This window comes from Microtus pennsylvanicus, chromosome 5 (assembly GCF_037038515.1).
Source record: "Microtus pennsylvanicus isolate mMicPen1 chromosome 5, mMicPen1.hap1, whole genome shotgun sequence".
In the NCBI taxonomy this organism is placed as follows: domain Eukaryota; kingdom Metazoa; phylum Chordata; class Mammalia; order Rodentia; family Cricetidae; genus Microtus; species Microtus pennsylvanicus.
Genome location: NC_134583.1, coordinates 13453786 through 13465823, shown reverse-complemented (window position 1 = coordinate 13465823; position 12038 = coordinate 13453786).

Sequence of the window (12038 nt, the reverse complement as noted above, 5' to 3'; positions counted from 1 at the left end):
TGCCTTGCTTAAAATGAGGTATGATGTTTGGTAGTATATTTTATATTAGAGTATTCTCTCTTTTAGTCAGTGTATATTGCTTTATTATTTGGGTGAACAAATAATACAAAGTATAGATTTAGAAACATTGCATTCTTTTATTTACTTGACCTTTCTATCATGTAGTGATGATAGTCTTTGCCTCCCTCAGTACTATCATTGCTCTTGTTTGCTTTTTTTTTTACTTTGAATATCTTTTCATCCTTTAAATGTGGTTTATGTACTTTCTTATAGGTAAATTCATTTGCTAAAATCAAAAGGATGTTTGGATGTGTTTTCTGTATTTTCCATAAGACTTTTGGTTAGAAGTATAATATGTTTCCAGTTAAGGAAATTATTTCTAGTATGCTCCCATATTTAACTAGTTTTTGAGATGGTTTTTCCTTTCCCTCTCTTGCTGAACTCATTTGTGTCTAAGTAATTTATTCTAGTAATATGCTTTGACATTCTGTAATGTAGGATGTTTCCTCTGTATGCTGTGAATATGTTTTATTGCCATTGGTTAATAAAGAAGCTTCTTTGGCCTATGGTAGGGCAGAATACAGCTAGGTGGAAAAACTAAACTGAATGCAGGAAGAAAAAAGGTGGAGTCAGGCAGATGTCATGTAGCTGCTGCAGGAGAAGAATGTCAGAACGTTACTGGTAAGCCACATCTTCATGGAGATACAGATGAGTAGAAATGGGTTAATTTAAGATGTAAGATGTAGCTAAAAGTATGCCTGAACCATTGGCCAAATTGTAATTAATATAGTTTCTGTGTTATTATTAGGGTCTGGGTGGCTAGGAAATGAACATGCAATCTCTGTTTCCATAATAATGGCCAAATATTTGGCAACAATTTTCAGATAAAGCCTGAGGGGAAAAAATATATAAAAGGATTCTAGACGGACAAGAACAGAATCAAGCACAGCTTTTTGTACCTTGCTATAGGGAAGAAAAGGTACAGGTCTTTTAAGAGAGGCTAAGGATTAGCAGCAAAAACCTCCAGCTCTTTTAAGAGGCTTGTCACCAAACAATTAAATGGTGCTTATAAGCAGTAAGTGGCAGGTTTCTTGGTGGTGTTATTAACCCAGAAACTCCACAGAGTTGTGACAAAAAGCTAAGGAATGGGGTGGAGACAGCCACCAAAGCAACAGCTTTATTCCTAGCCATATCACTTAGCAAATTTGAGACTCATGTGCTCAGAAAACGATAGAGATATACAGTAAAGACAGATTCTTTTTTTAAAAAATATCACATTTTATTTATTTGTGCTTGTGTGTGTGTCTGTGTGCACGTGCATGCGCAAGCCCCCTCAAGTCCAGAAGAGGGTGAGAAGGTATTGAGTTCCTGGAAGTTGGAGTTACCCAGGGTTATGAGTCTCTTTTTGTTGTTGTTGTTGTTGTTTTATATTTTTATTTATTTTTTTAAGATCCCATTTTCTTTTTTTTTTTTTTTGGTTTGTCCATTTGGGTTTTTTTCTTTTTTTAAAAAAATTATTTATTTATTAAAGATCGCTCTTTGGGCTGACAAGGAAGGGGACTTGATTGGGGGAGGGGGAGGGAAATGGGAGGCGGTGGCGGGGAAGAGAAAGACAGATTCTGATTTAAAAAAAAAAAACAAAACTCTAAACCGTTTACCATTGGTTAATGAAAACACCACTTTGGACTACGGCAGGGCAGAATATAGCCATGTGGGAAAACAAAACTGAATGCAGTGAGAGAGAAGGCAGAGTCAGGCAGACACCATGCTGTAGCTGCTGAAGGAGGAGGACACCAGAACCTTACTGGTAAGCTACAGTCTCATAGCAATACACCGATGAATAGATATGGGTTAATTTAGGGTAAGAACTAGCTAGGAATATGTCTGCACCATTGATCAAACAGTGTTGGAATTAATGTAGTTTCATGTCTGAACAGCCAGAAAACAAACATACAGTGTCTGTTTACAAAAATCTAAAAGAAATAGGCAATTTTTTGAAAGGTACAATTTACCAAATTAAATAAAGATCAGATAAACAAGTAAAGTAGACTTATAACCCCTAAGAAAATAGAAGCAGTCATTAAAACTCTTCCAGTCAAAAAATCCCAGGGGCAGATTGTTTCAGTGCATAATTCTACCAAACTTTCAAAGAATACTTAATACCAACTCCACAAATTGTTCCACACAATACAAACAGAAGAAACATTACCAAATTATTTTTATGAAGCTACATTTACTCTGATACTCAAACCACACAATATTGCAAGAAAGAAAGAAAATTACAAACCCATTTCTGTCATGAACGTTGATGAAAAGTAGACAATAAAATAAAGCCAAACAGAATCCAAGAACAAATCAAAAATATCCTCCACCATTCAAATAGGATTCATCCCAGAGATGGGGGAATGGTTCAATATATGAAATTCTTTCAATGTAACCTACCATATAAACAAACTGAAAGAAAAAAAATTACATGATCACCTCATTAGTTGAAAAAGCCTTTGACAAAAACCAACATCCATTCCTGATAAAAGTCTTGGAGAGATCAGGAATACAAGGAACATACTCAAACTTAATAAAAGCAATATTCAACAAGTTGACAGCCAACATCAAGTTAAATGATGAGAAACTCCAAGACAATGTCATCTGGGAAGGCCATTTGCAAACCTTGAAAACCTTGGTCAGAACTGATACTTTGATGATTGTACTTCCCTTGCCCAAAAGTGAGAGACATGAAATTTAAGCCTACATTCCATGTTTGTCACTAATGCCACCAGAAAGACTTTCACAGACTTACCAGAATTCTTTCTCTCTCTCTCTCTCTCTCTCTCTCTCTCTCTCTCTCTCTCTCTCTCTCTCCCTCCCTCCCTCCCTCCCTCCCTCCCTCCCTCCCTCCCTCCCTCTGTCTCTCTCTCTCTCTCTCTCTCTCTCTCTCTCTCTCTCTCTCTCTCTCCCTCTCTCTCTCTTTCTTTCTTTTTCTTATTTTTTTTTTTCTGAGAATAAGTTTTTCTGTGTACTCTTCACTGTCCTGGAACTAGCTCTTATAGTTCAGACTGACCTCAAACTCACAGAGATCTGCCTGCCTTTGCCTTCAAAGTGCTGGCATTAAAGGTATGTGCCACCACTGTCCAGAAACTTACCAAAATTTTTGATAAAACAAAATAAGATTTTATCTTGTATAAGAGTTATGACTTCTCTGAATTGTGCTTTAAATTGTTTTATTAAATTGAATGAGTAAGAGTTTAAAAATAATAATGAGGTATAGTATAAATATTATTTGAAAAAGGAGTCAATCAAGAAGGACAAGCCAGTATCTCCACTTCACCACCAGTTTCCACATATGAATAATCCAGAAAGTCTTGAGTAATTACCATCTTGTGTTCTTTTTTAATACCATAAATTTTGTGTGTTACAGATCCTGTTTAGAATGAATATAGGTGTTAACTGATCTCTCCTGCTACTCCCTATGCCATTTCATTTATAATATATGATGATTCCTTCCAGTTTCATTATGAGAAATTCATACACTATAGGGGTAGTTTTAAAACCTTAATTCAAGAATATTTTAGCTTATGTGAGGATATATTAGATATTTGAATTATTTCTTATTTGTTTCTAAGCCCTGTATTTTTTTCCACTGGTGATATCACTAAGAATTGTTTGTGTGTCTTGTAGGGTGCTGGTGGTTCATGCCTTTTACCCCAGCACTCAGAAAGCAGAAACAGGTGGATCTCTGTGAGTTCAAGGCCAGCATGGTCTAAAAAAGCTAGTTCCAGGACAGGCTACAAAGCTACAGAGAAACCCTATTTCAAAACACACACACACACACACACACACACACACACACACACACACACAATTTCCTTGTTTTCCCATTTCCCTAAAATATTAACAAACCACTTGTCAAGGCCAGTTAGTTAACAAACCTTATTACATAAAGTGCCTTTGGAGTTGGATTTCCTGAGCTATCCTTATCTAAGTGTTATTCTTTAGCCACGAAACAGCTGTCACTGCCTGAAACACTCTCGTTCTTCTGCTCAGTCTGAGCTGTCTTTCTCCAGTCCCCTACCTGTCAAGAATATGTCACAAACCCTTTCCTTGAAATCTTCTCGCCTTCAGATTAATGCCTTCTACGCCAACATGAAACTCTGCTTTCTCCTTCTACTGCAGTGAGTAGTTTATGTGGATGTCTGCCACTCAATTTCAGAAAATGCATCATACATCTTTATACTATTCAAGTCTGTAAAGCAAAATGTACATACACACACATAATTAATGATTAGTAAACACCAGGGTAAACCGCAAGAAACTTACATATTGCTTAACTTTCTGTTTCTTGTGATAGCAAGAAGTCTTAGAAAAATTCAAACATAATAATTCCAGCTAGAGCTTTAATCTTTAACTTCGCACATACCCTGAATTCTCATGAGAGTCTGTGTCTGAAATATATTTTATATGCATTTATCATCCCTAAACTCCTTATTAGCATGAGGTCTCACAGAGGTGCTAGATGAGAAGGTCATTTTTTAAATCACCCAGGTATTACGCAGTTCTTTTAAAAGTAAATTGAAAAGATGTGATAAGAAAGAAATCTAAAAGATATTTGCTGTGGATCCTAGCAGTCCTGATTTATGTCGTGGCTCGGAACACTGATGATTGGAGGAGAAGAAAGGTAGCACCATGCTGAGTCTTGCCTTGTTCTGCCTATTAGATGTGACGTATGCATGGCAAGGGACTTGGGCAATTTTTCAGGTAATAATATCCTTTTGTTTCCAGTGTGCATGGTGGGGATTTAGAAGTCAAGAATTCTAAAATGACAATATGGTTCTAAATCACTCTCCTTTAAGCAGAGAGAGGGGAGCACTTTTCTTTCAGATTCCAATCATGGCATAGAGCGTGTTGCACCACCAGAATGCGGAATTGCTTTCCAGGTAAAATGTTTGAAGTTCTATACAGATGAATTGAATGCTCTCTCTCGGTTGGGATTTGGCTATGAGTGATTAAGGTTTGAATTAAATGTATAATGAGAGTGAATGTCATAAATCCACCATATATAACATAGAAACACAATATATTATAAAATATACGCACAACCCATACTACTTATACACAATCCAGCAAGAAAAGACAGTGGCAACAAGAAATCAAGGCACTTTAGGATCTACCTTTTATTTGGTCTTATAAATATACAAATCTGAACATATATGTGTTTGAGAGCAGCAAAGTAGAGAGCCACCCAGGCCTGATGAATGCTACTAAACTACTGTTCTGCAATTGAGATACATTCTCCAACCCACCAAATATGTTTCCTAAATTAAGGTGAATGTATTTATGTGTTGGAATATGTATATTCTTACTAATCATCTCAGAATCACTCAAAAGTTTAGCAAATTCTTTATCTTTTACACTGTAGGACGATTCTACCCATATTTGACTCCCTTTTTTCTGTTTCACTTTGTGTGTCATAAATTATTAATTTTGTTGTCTTCCTATATCATATGTAGCCTTCTCACTGTTTGGCTAAAATAGGATACTTTTCTGGTATCACCTTTACTATTAATACATATATACTTACATACATATATAGATATACTCTGAATGTGCTATGCCAAGATAGGTGGGTCCCACAAATTTTCTTTCTTATGTTTTTATTCTTAACGGTTTATATTATTTTTGTCAATTTATTTCTCTTTATCCAAAACAAAACTAAAGTTCCCAGGGATTGTCATTCTTTCATAGTAGAGGGTTGTTGTTTTTTTCATCACATCCCACATGTATCAATGATTATATGAAAAATCAAAACAAAGAAATATCAAAAAAATCAATTGGGCCGGATATGATGACTCACTCCTGTGACTCTAGATCTCTCCAAAGTGGGCCTCAAGAAAAACTGCAAATTTGGGAAAAGTCTATTTTATAGGGTGAGACCTTATCTCAAAACACAAAAGGCTAATCACTGTAAAATTTATAATCTTGTTTTATATATTAAAGATGGAAGTGATTTGTTTTCCATTGAAAAACACAATATACTGGAAAAACATTCTCAGATTAATGGATATCTGTGAATCAAGCAAAAAGAGAAAGCATAGTGTCAAATGAAAGACAAAAACAACTAGCCATGCAATGAACATGAGGTGTTCACTTTATGAAAGCTGCTTTGTGGCCAGCCACATATGATTTATCACAGTGAAAAAAAAATCTTATCAGTTAAGTTGCGTTTCCCAGCTCTCAACTTTCTCTTCACAGGGAAAATGCTCAGTAACTTACATTGACTATATTTCTGATTTCAATAAAAGAAAGCTTTTAATTTAATCTCTGCACTCTCTGTGTTAAAAAAATAGTAAAGAAAACCAGGCACGGAATTACACACTTTTAATCTTAGCACTCTAGAAGCACAGGCAGGAGGATCTCTGTAAGCTGGAGGTCAGCCTGGTCTACAGAGCAAGTTCTAAGACAGCAAGAGCTTTTAGGCAGAGAAGCCCTGTCTTGGAAAAAAAAAAAAAAAGGAAAGTATACTTTTTTCCAAATATGGTTCTAGAAATTGTAAAGGTTAAGTATTTCTTTTGTACCATGTGCCTAAAATAAAATATGAATCACCATCATCAGACTGAATGTTTTTGCTCTATATAAATGTTTACAAAATGTATTTGATGGTTAGAAATTTCTTGTGTTGGAAACATCAGTTTCTGCAGTTCAGATTTCTTTATTATTCATACTCTCACAGAAATACTGAAACCACCAGTCTTCAATATGTATTTGGTTCCTAATCTGCAATGTGTTTGTGATAATATATTGAAGAATAGCCACTACTCAAAATAAAATTAAATGATATGTACAAACAAATGTGTGGTATTTAAAATAAGCAACAAAATTCATGAGTCCAATAAATAAAAATCAGTCTGAAAGCAGAGCCTTTTAATGTGAGTAAACTAAGCTCCATTTTAATAAAAACACATAATCCAAGCACTCTAATTACATATTAAAATATGTAGCTGGCTCATATTTTTCAACATCAGCTTGGATGTTTGTCTTTCATCCATTTGTATTGTTATGGGTATTTCTTTTTCAAAACAAATTCCATCGCTTAAGATGCACTTGATGGCAAACATCTCATCTGAGCATCTCCCATTTGCGGAAGATGTTCATACAACAGAGAATCAAATAGTGGCGAGAACAAACAGTTCATGTCAAAACATGGTTCTCCTCACTTGAAAGCTTAATTTGGTCACTTGTCTTCATCAAAGTTGCTTCTCTGTGCTGTTACCTTCATTTCTTCCTATCACTACTTGATTTATGCTTAATAACCTGTTAGGTTGAAAAAGTTAGAGTGGCATTACAGCTAAATTCTTACTTTTTCACCTGATTTAATGTGGCAGCTTTATTTCTCATTTTTTAATAGAATAGACGTTTCTATCTTATGGGTAAAGTATTTTATAAGCATATATATATATATATATATATATATATATATATATATATATATTTCCTTTCTAGATTTGGAGTTTGTAGAATGTTTTGAAATATTTAACTATGTAAACATTTTCACATTTGTTTATGCTGTAGAATATTATTTTAACTATGTAAAGGCATGTTCCATTTGTTTATTCTGCATTTGTTTAATTATGAAAAGAAGTGTTGCATTTTCACCTTACCTACCTTAGAAAACTGATTGGTTCAATAAAAATCTGAATGTCCAATAGTTAGGCAGTAGAGAGATAGGTGGGACTAGCAGACAGATAGAATATGCTGGAGGAGAATAAGGAACTAAGAGAATGAGGGACAATCCTGGGGCCAGAAACCAGGCAGCCACCAGACAGACACTAGAGGAAGCAGGAAAGTAAGACATCTAGAAAGAAAAAAGCCCTGGGGCAAAATATGGATAATAAGAAACAGTTTAAGTTAAAATAGCTAACCAGATATGAGCCTAAAGTAGGCCAAGCACTCATAACTAGTAACAAGTTTCCCTATCATGCTTTGGATATTGACTATCTGAGAATGGCCTATTGCTGTCTCAATAATGCTGCAACTTCTTTTAGCCTAACTCTTCTACTGCCTTTAATATCTCTGAATGTGACAGGCCCAAGGCACACAGTTGTATGAGCTTGTAAATCAGAAATGAAAAGGGAGACATAACAATAAACACTAAGGAAATTGAGAGAATCATTAGGTCATACTACAAAAACTTGTACTCCACATAAATGAAAAATATAAAAGACATAGACAATTTTTTAGATAGATTCCATATAACCAAATTAAATCAAGACCAGGTGAACAATTTAAATAGACCTGTAAACTGCAAGGAAATAAAAGCTGTCATCAAAAACCTCCCAATTAAAAAAAAAAAAAAGCCCAGGATGGATGGTTTAGTGAAGAATTCTAACAGAACTTCTAAGAAGAGCTAAAACCTATATTCCTTGAAGTGTTCTGCATAATAGAAACAGAAGGAACATTTCCAAGCTCTTTTTATGCGAATACAGCTACCCTGACACCAAAACCATACAAAGACTCAACCAAGAAAGAAAATTACAGACCAGTATCATTCATGAACATGGATGCTAAAATATTGGCAAACAAAATCCAAAAACACATCAAAAGAAATCATCAATTATAATCAAGTCGACTTCATCTCAGAGATGCAGGGCTGGTTCAACATACAAAAATCTACCAATGTAATCCATCATATAAATATACTGAAACAAAAAAAAATATGGTCATTTTATTAGATGCTGAAAAAGTGTTCGACAAAATCCAACTCTCCTTCATGATAAAGGTCTTGGAGAGATCAAGGAAACAAGGAACATATACAGATAGAATAAAAGCAATATACAGCAAGCCAACAGCCAACATCAAGTTAAATGGAGAGGAATTCAAAGCAATTCCTGTAAAATCAAGAACAAGACAAGGCTGTCCACTCTCTCCATATCTCTACAACATAGTTCTTGAAGTTTCAGCAATAGCAATAAGAAAACAAAAGAAGATCAAGGGGATTCAAATTGGAAAGGAAGAAGTCAAACTTTTGTTATTTGCAGATGATATGATGGTATATATAAGTGACCCCAAAAACTCTACTAGAGAACTCTTACAGGTGATAAATACCTTCAGTCATGTGGCAGGATACAAGATCAACTCAAAGAATGCATTTTAAACCTAATAAATTCATTTAAGCCTAAGTAATTCATTTTTTTCATAGCTAGTACACTAGGTCCTTCTGTGGAATACTGTAGGGGTAAGTCAGAGTCAACTATATGAGATTAAAAAGGAGAAAAGGACTCGCCTGGAAAGCAAATGAACATCTTAATATGTGTGGAAGGAGACACATCAACATACACATTTAACCAAAGTGACTGTGGTCAAGGGACAGATATCACCTCTTGTCTCACAGGAGTGTGACCCAGGGCAAACAAAGGAACAGACAAGAACCATTGCTTTGTCCCCTGCACATAGTGAGTCTGGAGATGGCACTTTCTACATTGAATTTCCATGGGGGTAACAGTGAGAAAGTATTCAGAGTGACTGTGCATTTCATTATATTTTAAGCTACAGGAAAACATTACTTTTGTTACCAGGCTTGGACTTTGTATGGTAACCCAATAACAATTTACTTCCTTACAGTCAGGATCCTAAACATGTGCACTACTTCTCAGATGTCCGGTTTTCCCTTGATTCTCTGTGTGCCTCATAATCTCTTGTTCTCTTGGATAAGAGGTTCTTTGTACTGCCTTTTCTTTTCCTCTGGAAAATTCACCTGGATGCTTTTATTTTTTTTTCCATCTCTGTCAACTCCCAGAGGACCTACCTAACATTATATGTAAAATTTTGTTGTCCCCTGCCCAGAACTCCATGTCCCTTATTTGCTCTACTAATAAGTATCTTCTCTAGCTTCTCTAAATCCCTTTCCAAAAGAGAATAATGTATTACTTATGCCAATTATTTAAATGTTCTCTCCCATCTTTAAAATGAGCTGATACGTGTTACTAATATTTGTTTTTACTGGTATAATCCATAAACCTAAATAAACATTTAATTCATACGAGGCATAAACATATTTTAAAACTTGAAGTAAACACTCTCATAGATCATTAAATAACACACAGTATTCCCAGCATTGACTTAATAATGGATTGAGAACTCAGAAACTCTTTCCTCGAACATACATAGTAGTAGATAACTAGAAAAACTTTTCAGCCCCAATATGGAGAGTTTTCTTTGCTTACTGTACCTCACTTTTATCTGGTAAGAGAAAGTAAAAGGCCTTAGGGAAGAGAAGTTTTCCAACCACACTACAGAAGGACTAATGGAGACAAAGAAGAAGGATGAACCCCAAGGCAGCAGCTAATGATAGAGATATGTGTGGAAAATATCACCTTGAAAATAAAACAAAATCCAGGAATCCACTTCAACCCATAGAGTATACACACAGATTAGTGTACAGAAAAGGACTAAAGGATGAATAGGTTTTTTAAATTACTTTTTTCTTTTATTTTTAATATGCTATAGGACCCAATAAGGTCTTTTTTTATTTTTTTAACTGAAAATAATTTTGTAAAATATATTCTGATCACGGTTTCTCTACCCTCAACTCCATCCATATCCACCCCATCTCACCATACATGCAAATACACAGCTTCTTTCTTTCTCTTTTAAAAACAAACCAACCAAAAGAAAAAAAAAAGAAAAAAAACAACCAAAAAAAGAAAGAGAAATTAAAAAAAGATTAAAATAAAACAAGCAGAAAAAAACAAAAACAAAGAAAAGCACAAGAAACACACACACAAAACCCAAAAACCCACAAAATTGGAAATGGTAACATAATGAAAAGACCAGCAGTAAAGTAAAAATAATGTCCAAACAAGCCATTATAAAACAAAAATTTTCCAGAAATACCATGGAATTTGTTTTGTGTTGACTATTTATTGCTGGGTATGGAGCCTGCCATTAAGTGTGATTTGTATACCCAGTGAGAGTCTACTAGACAAATTTTTTTGTTTGCAATCAGTGTTCACTTGGGAACACCTTCTGTGTTACTAATGGGAGATCATGTCCCCCTTCCCTCTCAGTGCTGGGAGCTCATCTGACTTAGATTTGTGAATATCCTGGGATGAATTTATATGCTGTGGCAGGATGAGACTCTTCCCTCAGTCTCATCCTTCCTCTCTTGCCCTTGTAATTTAAATTTTAAGATTTGCTTATTTTTTGAACCTTGTCAAAAAATGATTATTATAGTCATCGTAAAACATTAAGATAAAACTCTGCTCTCAAGAGACAGCTCTTACTTTGCCTCATGTAGGCCACCACTGCAATGTGGCTGTACCATTATGTACTTCCATCAATGTTGTATATAATATCTTTATGCCTTAACAACTCCTGGTAGCTAAGTGTTGCTTGTAACTTATGTTGTATGGCAATACCTCATTATTGGTATAGCTTGTGTTTACCTAATGACATTAGATGGTGCATGTCTTTTCATATACATCACATTTGTAAATCCTAAGGGTGTATTTTTTAATTTAGATGTTTTAAAATTATTACCAAAATGTGAGCCTTGTCTGAAGGTTAGAGAGTTTGAGCTCATTTCACTCTCTCAAGGTTGTTGATAACAGGTGTAGCTACACACCCTGATCTAGGATGTGGTTACTTGGTGTTTTGGACATTAAGATGATACATAGAGGTATATATGCTCTACCCTGACCAAAAGTCATAAAATTAAAGAAAACATCTGCTCTTTCTTTTGAAATATTAGGTTTGACATAGCGAATAGCTACCTTCAGGATACTTGGTCTAGGGTGGAGTCACTGTCCAAACAACAGAATGCTTAACTCAGGATTAGTTGTTTGATGTCTCAAATATTGGGGCAAGAACTATTCTGGTTGTCCTTTGTATCATGTTAAAGCAATCTTTTGCCTTGTCCCTTCTTTTGTATTGGGGTATAAAAGTTTTATTTCAATGTCTTAAGTTGTAATAAGAATAATAATGAATGAATTAAAAAAACTGGATGGGCGAAATAAATAAAAAAAACATACATCAGGAAGGATAAGGTA